The sequence below is a fragment of the Scyliorhinus canicula genome, chromosome 10, assembly GCF_902713615.1.
Source record: "Scyliorhinus canicula chromosome 10, sScyCan1.1, whole genome shotgun sequence".
Taxonomy (NCBI): domain Eukaryota; kingdom Metazoa; phylum Chordata; class Chondrichthyes; order Carcharhiniformes; family Scyliorhinidae; genus Scyliorhinus; species Scyliorhinus canicula.
Genome location: NC_052155.1, coordinates 149,087,258 through 149,107,750, shown reverse-complemented (window position 1 = coordinate 149,107,750; position 20,493 = coordinate 149,087,258). Strand labels below are relative to the sequence as shown.

Genomic DNA, 20,493 nt, shown 5'->3' with positions numbered 1-20,493 from the left:
GAATCAGCTGGTGCCAGGCCCTTGAGGGACACTGTGTCTTGGCGGCCATCGGGGTACGCTATTAAGCGTATGCGGGTTGGCGTGGAGTAGTTGTACCCTCTCAACCAACGGGTCCGCCTTGTGGAGTTGCACCTGTCTACGGAGGAGAACAGGTCCTGAAGCTGCCAGCCGTTCATGGGTGGTTTCGTTAGTCGTGGTGCACAGGAGCGACCAAATGGAGTGGAGTGCGTTGGGGAGGACCTCCTGCCAGTGGGAGGCCGGGATATTTCTGGACCGTAGGGCCAGCTGGACGGCCCTCCAGACCATCCCATTCTCCCGCTCTACCTGCCCGTTTCCCCTGGGGTTGTAGCTGGTCGTCCTTCTCGAGGCAATGCCCTGTTGAGCTGGTACTGGCGCAGCTCATCGCTCGTGAATGAGGATCCCCGGTCCTGTGGACATAGGCGGGGAAACCGAACAGAGCGAAGATGGTGTTGAGGGCTTTGATGACGGTTGCAGACGTCATGTCGGAGCATGGGACGGCAAAAGGGGAATCGGGAATATTCATCGACCTCACTGAGGAAGTACGTGTTTTGGTCGGTGGAGGGGAGCGGCCCTTTGAAGTCCACGCTGAGGCATTAAAATGGGTGGGAGGCCTTTACCAGGCAGCATGGTCTGGCCGGTAGAAGTGCAGTTTGCAGTCCGCGCAGACCTGGCAGTCTCTGGTGATAGCCCCGACTTCCTCGATGGCGTAGGGCAGGTTGTGGGCCTTCATGAAGTGGTAAAAATGGGTGACTCCTGGGTGACAGAGATTGTCGTGCAGGGTCCGGAGTCGGTCCACTTGTGCGCTGGCACATGAACCTCGGGATAGGGCTTCGAGGGGGCTCGTTGAGCTTACCGGGACGATACAAAATCTCGTAGTTGTAGGTGGAGAGCACGATCCTCCACCTCAAGATTTTATCGTTTTTGATCTTTCCCCGCTGTGTGTTGTTAAACATGAAAGCAACCGACCATTGGTCAGCGAGGAGAGTGAATCTCCTGCTGGCCAGGTAATGCCTCCAATGCCACACAGCTTCAACGATGGCTTGGGCCTCCTTTTCAACAGAGGAGTGCCGAATTTTCGAGGCATGGAGGGTGCGGGAAAAGAATGCCACGGGCCTGCCTGCCTTGTTGAGGGTGGCGGCCAGAGTGACGTCTGATGCATCGCTCTCGGCCTGGAAGGGAGCGTCTCATCGACCGCGTGCATCGCGGCCTTGGCGATGTCGGCCTTGATACGTTTGAAGGCCTGGTGAGCCTCGGCCGTCAGGGGGAAAACGGTGGATTGAATGATTGGGCGGGCCTTGTCCGCATAGTTTGGGACCCACTGGGCATACAAAAAGAACCCCAGGCATCGTTTAAGGGCCTTTGGGAAGTGGGGGAGGGGGGAGTTCCTTTTAAAAAAATTTAGAGTACCCAATTCATTTTTTTTCAATTAAAGGCAATTTAACATGGCCAAACAGGGCCTACCCTGCACATCTTTTGGGTTGTGGGGTGAAATCCATGCAAACACGGGGAGAATGTGCAAACTCCACTTGGACAGTGACCCAGAACCGGGATCGAACTTGGGACCTCGGCGCCATGAGGCAGCAGTGCTAACCCACTGTGCCACCGTGCTACCCTGGAGGGGGAGTTCCAGGAGGGGGCGCATGCGATCGGGGTCGGGCCCTAGAACTCCGTTCTGGACCACATAGCCGAGGATAGCTAATCGGTTTGTGCTGAACACGCGCTTCTTGTCATACGCGAGGTTGAGGAGAGTGGTGGTGTAGAGAAATTTGGAAAGAGGGACTATAGAGGGGTTTCACAGGACGGCGCAACATCGAGGGCCGAAGGGCCTGTACTGTGCTGTAATGTTCTATGTTCTATGTGTGTGTTTTATGAAATTATTAAGATTCTGATTGCAGCATTATTCCAGGAAAGAATGTTGTACTAGATCTGTTTGAATGGCTTCTTGCATGGGGAGTAATGTCTGTTTAAGGATTGGAAGAATTATTTTAGTTTTGGTCCCCGAGGTTCAATTGGCTGTTGGGAACAATTGTCTTGCATGTTTTAGTTCACGACCTTTCTTATATTGGTGTGTTCTAATCTTTAAATGTTGATATTGTAGAAGGAAGAGGTCCAAAGAGATACCTGGTGAATTAATTTTTAGGATGTGGGCCATATTAACTTGGATTTAGCTCGGCTGAACAGTGACACTCTTGTCTGTGTGTGAGACCAGCATAAAGTCAAGCTCATATCTGGACATAGCCAAATACTCTAGTCTCACACTTCTGAGGAGATGCGGCATTTCTGAGGAGATGCATCCTAAACTTTGCTTATGTTTTTGCTTTTAGATATAGGAAGGGCAAAATACTTCTGATCTTCATCGACATTTAACCCTCAACTGGTGCCATCAAATGCTGAATAACTAATATGCATCTCACTGCTGCGTGTGTTAACTTGTGCGGAAAATTGGGTGCTATATTTGCTTATAAAACAATAAAGATTTCACGTCACAAGCAATTAGTTCATTGTGAAGTACCACGAGGGTGTGAAATTTGAGTTATTTCTTTCTCTAAGAGTTTACTAGTTCTAGGCAGAGTTGAAATTTCCCCGTTCTGTTAGGGTGAACGGTTTGGACGGAATGTGTGGAGGAAGTTCCAAAATCTGTTTTATCTGCCGTAAAAAGGCCAGGTGATTGTTTTCTCCCAGTTTTAATGAAAGCACGCGTATTCAGGAATGTCATTAAAATACATTTAAATATGATGAATGCTGATTATGAAGGCAGATCATGGGAATCACACTCCCATTCTTGATCAGAAGGCCACGCTGGTGTCAAATTAGGCCATCATTCAATATTGGATACAAGTGACGAGCACCTGGCGACCTGCACTACACCCGTGATTTCAAGGCACACTCACATACTTTTCATCGTGCTGTGTTCACAGTTCCTCCAACTCCATGCCAGGCTGGGAAGGCTGAACTCAAGGAGGTCAGAGCCAAGGATCTACATACCAGCTCACCTATAAGGGAGTGAAAAAAGGTTGGAGGGCAAAGGCTTATCTGTGCGGATTGTGGCATAGGGCAGAGGCAAGGGAAGATTGGGGAAGGGCGCACAGAGACATATGAAATGAAAATGAAATGAAAATCGCTTATTGTCACGAGTAGGCTTCAAATGAAGTTTCTGTGGAAAACCCCTAGTCGGCACATTCCGGCGCCTGTTCGGGGAGGCGGTTACGGGAATGGAACCGTGCTGCTGGCCTGCTTGGTCTGCTTTCAAAGCCAGCGATTTAGCCCTGTGCTAAACAGCAGTGGGGAGACCTGGGGGGAGGGGGAGATTGGGGAACAATGTACACAGGCATACAAATTAGAGGGGGGTCGGGATGGGGGGGACTGGGGAAGAGTGCACACAAACATATGACGGAATGTTACTCTGGGAAAGGGTGTACACAAGCACATGAGGGGGCGTGAAGACTGGGGAAAGGTGCACTCAGACACATGACGGGGGGGGGGTTGGGGGAACATCCTAGGGGCCAGAAAGGAAAGACAGTCCAGTGCAGAAGTGCCACGAATTAAATTGCTGACTGTTGAAGGACTGTCCTTGAGGCAGCATAGGGATTTGGAGAGACAGTCAGTCCTGTGTCAGTCATGCCCAGCACGGTGTGAACAGGGCATGGTCACTATCATGATACACACTCATGCACATAATGAGATGCAGACAGGCAGTAACAGACACGCAGTGCAGCCAATCAACACACAGGACACAACCAGTCACCAGGCAGAACACTGGAAGGTGGTCTCCCACTACACTCCCAAAACACACGAGGCATCAACACTCTGCCTCTTTCCACTGGTGACAACTGTAGTGACAGTCAGGGTGTATACATCAGTTAGCACCTTCTACACGTGGCTCAGAGCTAGTCTGGTCTAGTTAGTTATAGTAAGCACGCTTAAATTGTGTGTGCACTGCTTAACAAGTTCAATAAAGCATATTGAACTATCACAGTTTGGAGTCTACTTTCAACACAACTGCATACAGTTGCAGTCCGTGTTACCCCAGGGTGATTAACACGACAGTCACCACATCATGCATGCCAGTCTGGGAGATTGTTCTCAAACTACTGGGCTGCAGATGGCACAGGTCACAGTCAGGGGAGGCAAATGCAGCCCATAGATCGGGATTGTGTAGGGGCAGGCACCCAATGGACTCATGGGGATCCGGGGAGGGGGGGGGGTGAACTCTATACGTGACCTATGCCCTCCATTGACATTAAAATGCTCCCAATGTGTCCCCGCTGTGCCTTCCTCTTCATTAGGGAATACAGATTTCAGTTGGCTTCCCCTTTGATCAGTCCACAGGTGCAGAGGTCAACTCCTCCCACAATCCCCAAGACCCTCCCCTGCAAAGGGTTTGCTACTTTATTGTTCAACTATAACACAGCTTCAGGTTGTGAAAATGTGGTGTTGAGATTCTGTGACCAGACCAGCTTCAAACCTCCTTGTGGGACTGTGCAAATTCCTCCCATCATCCGAGAGGAGCATAACGTTCAGATTACTCTCCCTAAAATCACATTCAGTCCTCCCCATCTAATCCTTCATTCCGTTGTCATAGTGGTGGATATCCCTATCTTCAGCCCCTGAACCCTTTGATATTGATTTACCAATACCCCATTTAGGCCTGATGCCTCCCATTGGCAGTGCCAGATTTGCCAAATGGAAGAACCTGACCCTGATGAGCAAGGGCCAGCAAAGCCTCCTTCATTCCCAGAAGCTGAGGCTCACAGAGGCATTAAGCATAGGCGCATAACAAAGGATCTAGTCGATCAAATCTGCCACATTCTCAAGGAGAATTGAAACAACAGGAACTGGGAGGACATCCTTTGCCTGTGGCTCTCGAAGTCACTGCCGCTCTGTACTTATAGTGGCTCTGACCAGGGCTCGATTGGGGAGCACTGCAGGATCTCTCAAGCTTCCACTCAAGTGAATACAGGAGGTCACTGATGCCCTATTTACCAAGGCCCATAATTCCGTGCAGTTCTTCCACGATGAGGCAAGCCAGGTTGCCAGAATTCCCACTGGTGCAGGATGACATCAACTGCACTTGTGGCTTTAAGAGCTCCCTGGTAGCAGCCAATCCAAAACATCAATAGGAGAGGGTTCCACTCTCTCATTATGCAGCTAGTCTGCAACCACCAGAAACATGTTATGCAGTTATGCGCTGAATACCCAGGATACTGTCAGATATCTTGAGTAAATCGCAGGTCCTATAGATCTTTGAGGGACCTCGGCAGATTCAGGGTTGGCTGCTCAGGAACAAGGTCTAACTGCTAAAGACATGGTTGATGATCCCCATCCAGTGTCCAGAAACTGCCTCCATTTATAGAACAGACCATTGGCTTCTTGAAGATGTGATTCTGATGTCTGGACAGGTCAGGTAGCACTCTGCAGTACACTCCCCAGAGGCTGTCATACATTATAGTAGTTTCCTGCGCATTACATAACCTGCTGTTCCAAATGGGGATATCTTCTCAAGATGACGAGATAGGGGAGCTAAATGTCCCTTCTGATAAAGTGAACATCGAGAGGGCTGAGGATGAAGATGGTATTCAAATCATCACGGACATGTTTGTCCTAGATGTTCCTGCTAGAGGTTGGAACGTTAGCGACCTTGGAGCTCTGCACATTCTACCGACAAGGCTATTGTGATTATGGGAAGATGAAGCACAGGGCCCTAAGTTCCCGGCTCCCGACCTAAACCTTCTGTGAGCTCAGAGACACTAATTCCAAATGGTTATGTGGAACAGACAGTGGCATTTTTGTACATGTTTCCCATGCTTTCATATGTCAGGCAAAGGTCTCTCAAACTATGGCCAACAGTGAAGCTGTTGTAGCGGTTTCACACTGCTACGATGAAGTAGCAGCACGATTGCTATTCATCACTAACAGAATGCTGATATCAACCCAAAAAGACGATTTGCCGATCACACAAATGAGAACTGTGGTATATGAATTTCAAATATGTGTTGCTAGGTATACAGGCCCTATGTCTCAAAGACTGGCGGAATGTATCAAACATTATGTCTCTTCCGCTGTTCACAACGAGCCAGGTATTAGCCAACGTCTATTTGCAAAACTAAAAACACTGAGCAGAGAATCGACGCCCGCTCTACGCCCACCCCCCCCCCCCCCCCCTCCCCCCTCCCCCCGGTGATTCTCTGCCCGGGGTGGGCCAAGTTGCTGCTGAAAAAGCCCGAGTCCCGCTGGTGCCGTTCACATCTGGTCTTACCCGGCGGGATCTCGGCATCTATCCTGTCTGTGGCAGCCCGGTTTGGGGGGCGGGGGGCTCCACTGTGGCCTGGCCCTGGCGGGTTGGGGGTGGGTCATCCACTGTGGCCTTGCCCGCGATCGGGGCCTACCGATCGGTGGGCCGGCCTCTCGTGTAGGGCCTCTTTTGCTCCGTATCGGCCCCTGTAGCCCTACGCCATGTTGCATCGGGGCCGGCGCGGAGAAGGGAGCTACCGCGCATGTGCGCCGGTTGCAGCGCACATGCGCAGACCCGCGGCGTACATTTGATGCCGGTATCAGCAGCTGGAGTGGCGTGGGTTGCTCCAGTGCTGTGCTGGCCTCCTGCAGGGCAGAGGATCGCTACACATAGCAGTGCGATGATGCCGTCTTTAAACTCTCCAGTTTTTATGATGGCGTCAACACTCTGCCTTCAGATGGGAGATTCCCGCCCACAGTGTCCAACATTAGATGTGATTTTGTGACTGGACATTTGCTGAATCATCCTCAGTGTGCTAAGAATTACACTGACAACCAATTGAAAATGATCAGTCAGGCTTTCAGTGGAACACATTTGCGTGTACTGAAAGCTGCATGTAATAATACATACGGCACTGTTCTTTTCAGACAGAAAGAATATATACACATATTGCGCATGTTTCAGCTAAACAAAATAAGCGATAGCTATCTGTTGGTTCATTCCTCAGGATTATGCCTTGACCTATCAGTAGCGAGCTGTCTAATTTAAAGTTTCAAACAATGCTTGGCAGTTAACTGTCAGTCAGTATTAACTGGTGCATTCTCCATAGCAATATCTCCACCAACCAGAGTCCACTTGCCAACCAATCAACACCCTCTTCTCATACAGTATAAAGTTGTTTATTTCCCCTGATGTTGGGCACTCTTCTCCGAATGGAGGGCAAGACAAAAACCTTGGACAAAATGTCCTTTTTCAGCAATACTCGAGTTTGAATAAGTGGAGCATTTCCCTTGTACACAAGAGCATAAACCTGTACTTAAAGGTCATTAAATTTTTTGTATATGTTGCAAATATCCATCCATAGTTTTATGAATTTCTGTTTCTAATTTTATTTTGTTTGCCTTCTTCCAATAATGAGGAAAAGAAAATAGCAATAAAATGTAAGGGGCTGGTTTAGTTCACCAGGCTAAATCGCTGGCTTTTAAAGCAGACCAAGCAGGCCAGCAGCACGGTTCGATTCCCGTACCAGCCTCCCCGGACAGGCGCCGGAATGTGGCGACTAGGGGCTTTTCACAGTAACTTCATTGAAGCCTACTCGTGACAATAAGCGATTTTCATTTCATTTCATTTCAAATGTACAAAAATAATAGCACTAAATTGATTACAGAATAATTATCTAATCTAGATTCAATGATATCTGAGAATAAAAGTCAAACATTATAAACTTTGGCTCATTTTAAGTAATTCACTTCCATGTATTTGTGACACTCTTCCCTTGTTTATGCAATTTTATCCCCGAATTTGCTGACCTTTTCTCCCATTGGGAATAATGGTTGGGATATTTCACAGTTCCTGATTTCTCCATCCGTTTAAATTGATGGATGTAGGGGCAGCATGGTGGCACAGTGGTTAGCACTGCTGCCTCACAGCATTCGATCTCTGCCCCAGGTCACTCTCCGTGTGGAGTTTGCACATTCTCCATGTGTCTGCGTGGGTCTGATCCCCACAACCCAAAGATATGCAGGGTACATGGATTGACCCTGCAAAATTGTCCCTTAATTGGAAAAAGAAAATTGGATACTTTAAATTGATGGATGTAAACATCAGAATCCAGGCTTACAATTTTTGCCCAAGTGATTCTGATACTGTTTCACTGCAAATGCCCAGCTGTGGAATCATCTCTGTGACTCCACAGGTAACTCAACCAAGTGGGAGCCAAGACACCGGCTCTCGGAAGACTATTTATCAAGGACGGCATCATGGCTAATTCAAATCACACCAACACTCAGTTTCTATGAATACAAATGTTTCTGCAAGGTGGCAGTTACTGCCCCTGTGTCCATATAAGCTTAATGCATGGTGACATTCTCATTGATGATTAAGGTAATCACTGCAGCTTAATTGAGTCATATTCTCCAGCTAATTATCCTTAACTAATACTGTTGGTGCATCTGATACATTTTTTTTTGTAAGCAGCATCATCCAAACCAAATGTTCTCCAGAAAGGCTGCCGTTAAAGGGGAGGTGGATCCGTTACAGTCGGGGCATGCTCCCATGAGGGGAAAAGGTAGAGCAACCAATTGCTGAGCATCCTGGATGTCGAAAGAGAAGGAGATTAGCATGAAGAGGATAAAAGGGGAAAAATGACAAATCTCAGATTGTTAATAAAAATGAGAACCAGACTGAATGTCGAAAGTCCAGAGGTGATGAGGAAAACAAAATAAGAGAGGCTATGAGGGAATATAGGAAGAAACTGGCAGCTAATGTGAAAGGGAGTCCAGAATTCTTCTTTGGCATACACATTAGTCAAAAGATAGTGTGTAAGAGGAGCTGTGGAGCCAGTTGTGGACCAAAAAGGGGACATATGCATGGACGGACAGAGCATGGTAACTTAATACTTTGCTCCTGTCTTTACCAAGGAATAAGGTACCACTGAAGACTTAGGAAAAGAGGAAGGAGTTGAGATACTGGATGGGCTATCAACTGGACAAATTGCCTACTTAAAATTGATAAGTTACCTGGACCATTTGAGTTTGCTGACGGAAATAACGGTGGTGGTGCGGAGGGGGGAGGCATGCGGAAAGGTGCGGCGAAATCTCCTGGGATTCACCTTGTAATGACTCCCCGGTGCAGTCGCACCATGAGGACAGTTACCCGGTGATAGGACCAGAGGTGGAGAGGCTACCTGTTCCAAGGAGGGCAGCCTATTACCAAAATTAAAAGCCCTATTGGGAGCTATTTTACAGTGCCGTTAATATTTGGCCAATGGGGTTTCACCACCATTGAGAGGAGGATGCAAAAAAATGAAGGTGACCCCTACAGCAATCCAGTGAGGGCTAGGCGCCATTGTATTAAGATGGGTGCTTGGTGAGGGAAAGCAATCCACGAGAGCCCAGCCACATCCCTTCTGACACTTGGCCCCGTGATTTTTAAGACTTTACCTGACTAGTTCCTGAGGTTTGCTGCATATCTCATCTCCCCCCATGGAGTCTAGCCCTCACTGGATTGCTGCAGCGGGTCACCTTCATTTTGTTATGTCCTCCTCTCAATGGTGCTGGAACCCCATTGACCAAATAGTCACGGCACTGTAAAATAGCTCTCAATAGGGCTTTTGAGGGGTTGAGGACAATCGGCTCTCAGGCTGCAATGGCAGCATCAGGAGCCTGCCTGCTGTTCTTATTGGAATTAAGGCTAAAATGTGGCACTTCATCAAATGCCTTTTCAAAGTCCATGTTCACCACGTCAACTGCATTACTTTCATCAATCCTCTCCGTTAAATTGCCAGCATACTCAGTCCAAATTTGTTCAACACAGTTTACTTTTAACAAATCCATGTCGACTTTCCTCAATTTATCCCGACCTGAACGAGTGATTCCAAACTTTATTCTATATTACCGGTGCGAATTTTGGTAGTCCATTCAGTAAATCAACTCCTTTTTTCCCCCTCAAAGTCTTTGACAATAGATGGCTGGGTCAAGGAAAAGACGGCTGGATCAAGGAAACTATGCTGAAGAATTTCTCCAGTGCTGTCCTTGGACTGAAGTTATTCATCTCCAACAACCACAAATATCTTCCTTACTGCTAATTGTGATTCTAGCTAATGGACAGTTTTCCCCTGATTCACATTGACACCACTCTTATCGGGGTTCCTTTTTGCTACACTTGGTTAAATGCTGCATTGATGTTCAGGTCAGTCACTTTCACCTCATTTCTGGAATTCAGCTCTTTTGTCCATATTTGGAACAAGGCTGTAATGAGGTCGGGAGCTGAGCAACCCTGGTGAAACCCAAACGGAGAGCCAGTGAGCAGGTTATTGCTGAGACAGTACCGCTTGATAGGACTGTTACTGACCCCTTCCACCACTTTACTCATGAGAGTGGGCTGATGGGGTCGGAATTGACTGGATTGGATTTGTCCAGACTTTGTGGACAGAATATGCCTTGCCAATTTTCTGCATTGTCAGGTAGGCGCCAGTGTGTCTGCTGCACTGGAACAGCTTACTTAGGGGCACGGCTAGTTCAGGAGTACAAGTCTTCAGTACAATTGCTGGGGTTTTGTCAGAGCCTTTGCTGTATCTAGTGCCATCAGCCATTCCATAACATGGTATGGTGTGAGTCGAGTAGGTCAAGATAAAAGCAAATTACTGCGGATGCTGGAATCTGAAACCAAAGAGAAAATGCGAGAAAATCTCAGGTCTGGCAGCATTTGTAGGGAGAGAAAAGAGCTAACGTTGCGAGTCCAGGTGACCCTTTGTCAAAGTAGATTAAGATGGTTCATCCACTGGGAACTTATGGCTGAAGATGGTTGCAAATGCTCCCATTTTCCCTTTTACTCTGATAGACTGGGCTAAACCATCATTGAAATTGGGCTAATTGTGGAGCCTCTTCCCTCAGTTTATTATTATTGTCCACCATCATTCACAACAGTATGTGGCAAGTCTGCAGAGCTTTGAACTGATCTGTTGGCCGTGGGCGTGCATGCCTCTGTCTATCGCATTGTTGCTTCACTAGATTGGCACCTTATTTTTAGGTATGCATGGTGCTACTCCTGATATGCCCTCCTGCGCTCCTCGTTGAACCAGGGTTGATTCCCCAGCTCAATGTAAATGGTAGAGTGGTGAATATGCTGGGCCATTTTGCACCAGATTTTGTTTGAATTTAATTTGGCTGCTGTCAAAGGCCCATAGAGCCTCATGGAAGCCCAGTTTTGAGCTGCTAGATATGAATCCATCCAGCACAATTGTCGTGCCACATGGAGGGGAAAGAGGTAATGTGGTAATCAGCAGGAGGTTTCCTTGTTCATGTTTGGCTTTTGCCCTGAGACTTCACGAGGTCCAGAGTAAAAGCTGAGGACTTGCAACTTGAACAAAGAACATACAGTTCAGGAGGCCATTTGGCCCATCGAGTCTGCACCGACCCACTTAAGCCCACACTTCCACCCTATCCCCGGAACCCAATAATCCCTCCTAATCTTTTTGGTCACTAAAGGCAATTTATCATGGCCAATCCACCTAACCTGCACGTCTTTGGACTGTGGGAGTATCCCAGAGCACCCGGAGGAAACCCACGGATTGCTCTTGACTGTATACCATTGTGTGTCCCTGGTGGGTCGGACCAGCTAATAGTACAGGACATACACAGGATGACGATCGTGGTGTCTGAGCCATTGTCAATAAGGTATGTTTCTGTGAGTGTGACTATGTCAGGCTGTTATTGACCAGTCGGTGGGACAGCTCACCCAATTCTGGCACAAGCCTCAAATTTGAGTCAGGAAATCTTTACAGGGGTCGACTGGGCAGGGATATGCCATTGTCATTTCAGGTGCCGAGATCAATGCCAGATGGTCTGCCAGTTTTATCCCTTTTGACTTTTCTGTGGTGGTTTGCTACAATTGAATGACATGCTCGGCCATTTCAGAGGGCAGTTAAGAGTCAGCCACATTGATGGCCTCTGAGCAGGTGGCATTGGATGAAAGCTCTTATCAAATCATAGAATTCATACTGTGCAGGAGAAGGCCATTCGACCCATCAAGTGTGCACCAACCAGCTGAAAGAATGCCCTACCTAGGCCCACTACCCCACCCTATCCCGATAACCCCATAACCTGCAAATCTTTGGACTGTGGGAGGAAACCCACTCCGACACGGGGAGAAAGTGCAAACTCCACACAGACAGTTACCCAAGGCAGGGATTGAACCCAGCTCCCCGGCAATGTGAGGCAACAGTAATAACCACTGTGCCACCTCTTGTTGCTGTGATAGATCAGTTGGACATTCAGGGTGGTGAAGTACATCCTGTAGATGGATTTCACTGACTGGTCCCCGATATCTTAATAGCTACATGTGTGCAATTGATGATGCCCTGAACCTGCAGGAATCTTGTGATGGCAGCAACTGCAACTGCCCCCTGTCCTGACTCTATTGTCCAGCTCTGGCAAAGAGCGTATTGGTGTTCTGTGGAATCAGTGGAGTGCAGTCATTTGCGAGATCCCACTTGTGGTATTATCATAAATTCAAGAACTGCAAGGGTTAATAATCAACCACTTTATGGAACTACAGTTACAAGTATATGCGGCATTGAGGTGGGGAGGGAAGCGAAGGAGTTAGCTAGAGACAGGCTGAAGCGAATATAGAGTAAGAGCAGATCATAGTTTATTGTAGTGTAGAGATTAGTTGTAGGCGAGTGCAGATTAAATGTTAATTATCAACTGTGTATTATTTTGGAGTACGAAGTGAAATTAGTAGTGTTGATAAATTTATAGCTTTGTACAAGTTAAAGCTCTTTTGAGGGCTCTATGAACACTATGCCAACCATCCTGAATTTAGCGACACAAAGAACACCACACCGCCCTCCTGCCAACTCTGGTGAACATGGCCATGCAAGAAATTATGTCCTGAAACTGACATGCCAATCAGTGCTGGTATTTTTGGGTGTCCCACCTCCATTTCCCATTTGTGTGGGGTAAGGGGGTGGGGTTGGTGCAAGGAAATGAAAAACTCAGCCCAGTGAGTTTAAAGGGCACTTCAGTGGCAATCAAGTTGTGACTCCACCGTAGAATATGCAGAAATCATAGAAACCCTACAATGCGGAAGGAGGCTATTTGGCCAATCGAGTCTGCACTGACCCTCTGAAAGAGCACCCTCACCCCGGCCGAATTCCCCACCCTATCCCCGTAACCCCAACTAGGGGCAATTCAGCATGGCCAATCCACCTGTCCTGCATACCCTTGGAAGATGGAGGTAATGGGAGGATAGAATTATGCCTGGTTCGTCACTAAATTTTGTAAATGGCTATCTGGGGCATTGGAATAGTGGGCTGGAATGGGCTGCACATTTTACATCAGCAACAATAACGGATACTTGTATTGTCGCATTGCTGGCAGAGCTCTTTGAAACCTCTATGCCTTAATCTGTATTTCCCATCTTCAAAACGTTTCCTTAATATATTTTCAACGCCGCTGTTCTGAACTCCCCTCTGTACCCCTGTTCGTGTGGCGCCCCATCCTCCACTTTATGTAGTGCCTTGGGATGTTTTCTTACATAATAAATGAAGTTAGAATTTATTGTGCTGTGTTTATATTAGAATTTAATTCAATCTGTATTGCATTTATAATACATGTCACACTTCAAATCTGAATATTATGTTTTAATGATTTTGTTAACCACCATCTGTTCAGTTAATAATGCTGATTTGCTTGAATATCTAATTGTCACTAAAGGGTTGGATATACAGGGCAGATTATTTCTCCTAATCCACAAATGAGGAACTTGCACAACAAACCAGCAATGTCACCAAATTTGTTTTTGATGTCATCAGTTTGAATCACTTATCAAACAAATTACTCCAGTAATTCAGAATTATTTTTTATGCACGACATGACATCACCTGAACAATTACATCTGTAATATAATGGATATATTAAGTCTCAAATGTTATGTATAATCTAACCCATTAGGATCACAGTTATCAAGGCCACTTGGCCATTAAGTGTTTTTCCCTGGGAAGTATCTATCCGGCACCCAGGCACTGCCAGCCTAGCACCCTGGCAGTGCCACCCGGTGCCAGCCTATCACTGTCAAGGTGCTCAGGTGGCACTGCCAGGGTGCCAGGCTGGCATTTTTGGCGCGGCAGTCATCGAGCTGGGGGTGTGCACTTTGCGGGTGTGGGTGGTCCAGGACCCCCTTATATGGAGTTGGGGCTTGGGGAGTTTTGGGGGTCGTGGCGGGAGGTCAAGAGATCGGGGCGCCATTTAAAAATGGCATCCCAATCTCTTGCTGCACTGAAGAGTTCCGGCGCGCGGAGTTTCTCAGTGCGGAAAAAAAGGACTGAGTGCAGCCTTGAGTGCGCATATCCCACTGCGGTCCTGTATCTAACCGGATGTGCGTTAGATAGCAAGTTTTTCTTTGCACTCCGAGCGCCGGAAAACACGCTAAACACACATGCTATTGGACTTTTGGTTAGATCGGTCCCTAGACAGGCTAAGTGAATGGGAAACAAGATGGATAATTATGTAAAGAGTGCTAAGTTATTCACTTAGGTTGAAAGAAAAAGAAAAGCTGAATATTTTTTACAAGGAGAGAAACCTGTAAGTGGGGATGTTTAAAGAGACTTTTGTTATGGGCCAGGGGTCAGAGAACCCCAAAGGGTATCATGGAGTTCACCTGACCCACAACTTTTAATACATTGTGTTATGGGGAGCACACGGCCCATGCCACAGGTGTGGTACAGCAGAAATGGAAAAGTATTTTGTAAATACAAAACAATGTTTATTCTATGAACTCAAGTTAAACTTTTAAAAACATCGTGAACATCTTAGTAACCATCAATTCAAATACAACCTCCAAAGAATACAACACTAAGTAATTTTTAAGTTGTCCTTTTAACATCCAGAAGACTTAAAAAAAAACCTTTAAACAGAAGAACATCAGGTTAAAGTCATTACTGAGAGCAGTTATTCGTTTTAAATCACCAAAGGATCGATTTACAGTCTTTAGAATAGAGAGAGAGACTCATACACCTTCTGGCTGTGACTGCAGCTATCCAGCTCTGAAAGCAAAACTAAAACACACCCTGCAACAAATAGCCTAAAACGAAAGTACAAAGCTAACAGACAGCCCAGCTCCACCCACTCTGACATCACTGCAGTAATAAACACCAATTTCTTAAAGGTACTCTCACTGCAGATATTTATATACACACCCATTTATAAACACCAATTTCTGAAAGGTACTCTCACATGGCACTTGGGCGTGCTTGTAAAAGGATCGTAACAAGTTAACATCCAGGTGTAGCAAGCAATTAGGAAGGCAGGCAGCATGTTAGCCTTTATTTCAAGGGGATTGGAGTACATGACTAAAGAAATCTTGCTTGAGTTGTACAGGTTTTTGGTGCGACCACATCCGGATGGACTACCGTGTGCCGTTTTGGTCTCCAGCTTCACTAGATTGGTGCTTAAGATGAGGGGGTTGTCCTATGATGAGAGGCTTAGTAAACTAGGTGTATTTCCTTTGGAGCTTAGAAGAATGATGGGCTGGATTCACCGATTTGGCGGCTAAGTGCCCACGCTGGCGTGGGAACTGTAGTGTTTTACAATGCCAAAATTGGCTAGTTTTACCTGGCGCGGCTGCTAGCCCCTCACCAATCCTGCGACCAGTGAGGGGCCAGCAGGCACGCCAGGTAAAACTCCCGGCTCTCACAACAAAAATGGTTGGAGACTGGCCGGGTCCGAGGCCGCACATGGTGACGATCTATAGCGTTCGTTCTGTAATACATGGCGTGGCTGTGCACGGACCCGACCTATCAAATACTGCCCCCCTGGCCACCCCTAACAATCCCCCCAGCCCTCACTGAACGCCCCCCCCCCCCCCTCCCCCAGCCAGCAGCATGGCTCCTGGCTGGCTGCGGCGGCACTGGAGCACGTCTGGTTCCCCGCCGCTGAAACCACACATCGACCACGTGGTTAAGAACTCGACTATCGGGAGCAGGAGCATCGGGGAAGGGCTTTCAGCTAACGTGCTAACGCCATTCCAATGGCGTGCAGTGCACGACGTAATTAAGCCATTTCGGAGGGGGTGCAGGATAGTAAACCGAAGCCGCCCCCGATTTGGGGGTCGGAATGGATTCTCCGCCTGATCGTCGGGCAACGGTCCAAATTCATTGAAATGTACACAATTCTGAAGAGGCTTGATGGGGTAAATGTTGAGAGTTTGTTTCGACTGGTTGGGGAATCTAAAACGCATGGCACAGTCTCAGAATCAGGGGCTAATCATTTAGGACTGAGGGGAGCAAAAATTTCTACAAAAGAGTTGTGAATCTTTGGAATTCTCTACTCCAGAGCATTAGGGATGCTCCATCCTGGAGTACATGTAAAGCTGGGAAAGGCAGATTTTTGGTCCCTCCGGAATTAAGTTTTATGGGTGAAGCCCAAGATCAGCCATGATCATATTGAATGGCAGAGTAGGCTCAAAGGGTCTTACACTCTATTCCTGTTCCTATTTCCTGTGATGTGGTATGCATGCCAACTCAGCCTCATCAAGGTCCTGATCAGAGTCTCTGCAGCAGTACCTGTCGACCACCTTGCCTTCTGGTGAACTGGCAAATAAACCATCCTTTCACCCTGGTTGGTAGAAGCCAATTTGTTACCAATGACTAGCCTAGTGATGATCCCACTCTATGGGAGCCTCCAAGTTATGTGCCGTGTCAGTGTCTGAGCTGGTAGTTGTGACTTCCAGGTAAGTGTCGGGACTTTTCATCACTGCTCTCTTTCTTCCTCTTGTGGCTCCTGTGGCTGGGCAGGTGGCAGTTCTTCCGAACTCAGAAGGGGAAGGTTGGTGTGAGGGAAGAGAGCTAAAATGGGAGGTCTATACTCACAACATCTGCAGCTTACACATCAAGGCTGAGTGCAGGATGAATGAGTGCTGGGGAGGAATAAAAAAAGCAAGATGCTATCATCCTTCATATTCTCAGCGACGCGAGGTGCCCTGCCACAGGTGGCACCATTATACAGAGAACGATCTCCTCTATTGGACTGAGGAACTATGTCCTTGTCTGCTGCTAGCTCTGCCCAGCTCCTTGCTATTGTATATCAACCTCTCCTGTAAAAGAGAAGGCAAAATGTCAGTGAAGGTGCTGTATTGCGCCTACCATAGCGAAATAGTTTGAAGAATGTGGTGGCAGTGAGAATTGGGTGTGATTATGGTAGTATTGGTACATGTATGAGGCGAAGATGCTATATCTGAATATTGAGCATGAATGTCAGACTATGGCAAGTGATGGGGTGATGTGCTTTCAGCAGCATCAGAGGTTGAACCTGTGCTGTGTTAGTAGATGTCAGTGAATAAATCTTCACATGACATCAAGGCAGGCACAGTCACAAGGTGAATTAGACAGTCGTTCAGGGCAGCAGAAAATCGCCGGCTTTAAAACAAAATTGCAACTGAAAGTCAGCTGAAACCCAGAATGATGCCGAAGGTCCAAAACCGCATTTCCCACTCTGTCAGTTTCTGACACAATTGACAATTAGATTATCATCGTCAAACTGCCAGCAGATAATGTGCTAAAAGCTTTCCCAGTTAGTGCAACTCTGACAGAGAATCATTTCCACATTTGGACCCCACCCCCCCTCGTCCCCTGATATATCTACTGATATCCTTCAGATGTGATGATCCATTTGCTTTTTGAGAAACTTAAGGTTACGAATGTAATAAATTCCAATAAATGCTTGGGATTTGTTTTTAATCTGCCAAATGTCAATTTCCATCATGTGTGGCAAGGCGGCCTAACAGTGGTTAGCACTGCTGCCTCACAGCGCCAGGGGCCCGGGTTCAATTCCGGTCTCGGGTGACTGCGTGGAGTTTGCACTTTCTCCCCGTGTCTACGTGGGTTTCCACCGGGTGCTCCGGTTACCTCCCACAGCCCAAAGATGTGCAGGTTAGGTGGATTGGCAATGATCAATGCGCGGAGTTAAGGGTGGGAAAGTGGACCAAGGTAGTGTGTTCTTTCAGAGGGTCGGTGCAAACGCGATGGGCCGAATGGCCCCCTTCTGTACTGCATTCCCAATTAATTGACCTTTAATTTGATGGGACCCGTACTAAAATTAATTTTGATTTCAGTAAAATCACTGAATAAGATGTCTTTTGGTTGCCATTTTAGGCTGAAGTGAAGAAGCTCAATTAATAAAACCTTTCTCAGCGAATCCAACTTGCACACGTTCACCAACTGGGCAGAAAGGATTGGATTAACTGAGGCCAAGTGTGGAGAGGAGGCAGAAGCAGAGTTTCCAAAAGTCAAAGCACCAGAATGTTTCCAGTCTGTACTTCATTCCCTACATCCCCTCTCTTCAGTGAACATTTCAATTTTCACAGCAGTAATCCCAGTAGAAATGAAATGTTCAAAACAGAGGAAACAAAGCGTACACTGACAGATTCAAATTCCAAGGCGCTGTGTGAATCAATACCAAACTCGGACCAAATTGAATTCGGAGTTCAGTGGGAAGCCATGCCGTCAGATTAAATGGCTTTTTCCCAGTCCTGGAAGCTGCTGCATCCTTTAAACTCCTCCCATCTGGAAATGCCTTCTTTATTAGGCTTGTTCTGTTAATCAACATTTATCAGCTGCTGGCACCCACCACAAACAGCTTGTCCATAGGAACTGTACAACCACGTTCCCCATCCACTGCGACCACAGTCAAACCCAACCGTAAACTTCAGGCTGAAACCCTACCCGACTCTCAAGTACAGGTTCCTCCATTTCCAGGAGTTATTGATGATGTGAAAGTGACTGTGGATTTCAGTGTTGATTTTTTCACTTCCTGGAAAGGGTACAGCAGGAATTCACGCTTCTACGGGTTTTTCACAATAATTACAACACAGAAGGAGGCCTTTTGGCCCTTCATGTCTGTACTGAGTCTTCTTTAGTGCGAATCTATGTGTGACTGGAGACCAGGCCATTCTGCGTCCGTATCGGCAGGTAAAGCTGGGGGCTTTATGTGGCGCGGCTGCAGGCCCCCCACCAGGTGGAGCATCGGTGTGGGGCAGTGCCGACTATTTGGTTGTAAGCAGACACAGCCGCAGAATCGGAGAATCCAGCCCATTTGACTCCCAATCACTCTGATCTTCAATGCCTCATAGTTGTCAGGAGAACGTTCCAGCTGCCCAGTTTCTGCCCTGGGATTTCCCTCTCTACCCCAGCTGCCCAGCCCCTCTCTTTCTCCCTCACTGCCTCTCTCCAGGCTGGAACTCCTGTTTTCTTGGAAATTTAGGTTGAAGATTGAAATACTCAGTTGGAACTTAAATTACCGGTTTGGATTTTCCTGTCCATTTTAATCTAAATGCTTTGCCTCCTTTTGGGCAGCGTGGTAGCACAGTGGTTAGCACTGCTTCATCACAGAGCCAGGGACCCAGGTCTGATTGCGGCCTCGGTTGACTGTGTAGAGTTTGCACATTCCCTCCGTGTCTGCGTGGGTTTCCTCCGGGTGCTCCGGTTTCCTCCCACGGTCCAAAGATGTCCAGGTTAGGTGGATTGACCACAATCGGGGGGGGGGGGGGGGGGGGGGGGGGGGGGGGGGATTATGGGGATAGGGTGGGGGAGTAAGCAAAGGTACAGTGCTCCTTCAGAGGGTCTGTGCAGACTCAGTGAGCCAAATGGCCTCATTCTGCACTGTCGGGGATTCTATGGATTTTGATTGTTGTCCATATTAAGTCAGGAAAGAGCCAATCACCCATTTCCCTTACCTCCAATAGCACAACCATTGCTGAGGTCTCTCGTGAGCACCATTGACCAGAAACTGAACCGGACCAGCAATCCCAGCCACGTGGCAAAAATATTCTAGCGAAGGTTAGTACTCAGCGAAAAGTGGCTCACCTGCTGACCCCTTCTGCAAAACCATCTGCAAGGCACATGTCGGGAATGGAATGGAATTCCTAGCACTCACATGGATGGGTGCAGCTTCAGCAATACTCAAAACGAAGATGTTGACCCTAGGGAGCATTGCAATATGTTAAACTTGCTTTCACAAAAATGCCCAGCCAGTGATCTTTACCACCAAGATGGCCAAGTGAAACAAAATCGTGGGAACATTATCTACTCCAGATTCCCCTCCCAAGTGTTCCAACATCCTGACTTTGATATAGATCACCATTTCTTCATTGTCGTTGGATGAATAGCCCGTATTCCCCACCTAACACAATCATCGGAGCACCTTCACCACGAGTCCAGTATTTTAATAAGGCTCATTAGCTCTTCCTCAGAGCAGTTTGGAATGGGCAAGAAACAGTGTCGCATTAATGCAAGTTCTTTCTGCAGATTGTGCAGTTGGCAACTTTACAGAAAAGAAACATTTTTATTAAATTTGGAGTACCCAATTATTTTTTCCAATTAAGGGGCAATTTAGCGTGGTCAATCCACCTACCCTGCACATCTTTGGGTTGTGGGGGTGAAACCCACGCAGACACAGGGAGAATGTGCAAACTCCACACGTCAGTGAGCCTGGGCCAGGATTCGAACCGGGTCCTCAGCGCCATAT

General features: G+C 47.4%; 1 protein-coding gene across 2 annotated transcripts in view; it reads left to right on the top strand.

The window, feature by feature from the left end:
• LOC119972708 (cAMP-regulated phosphoprotein 21-like) overlaps positions 1-20,493 on the top strand; it is a 503,944-nt gene that overhangs the window by 107,492 nt on the left and 375,959 nt on the right. The window lies entirely within an intron of this gene.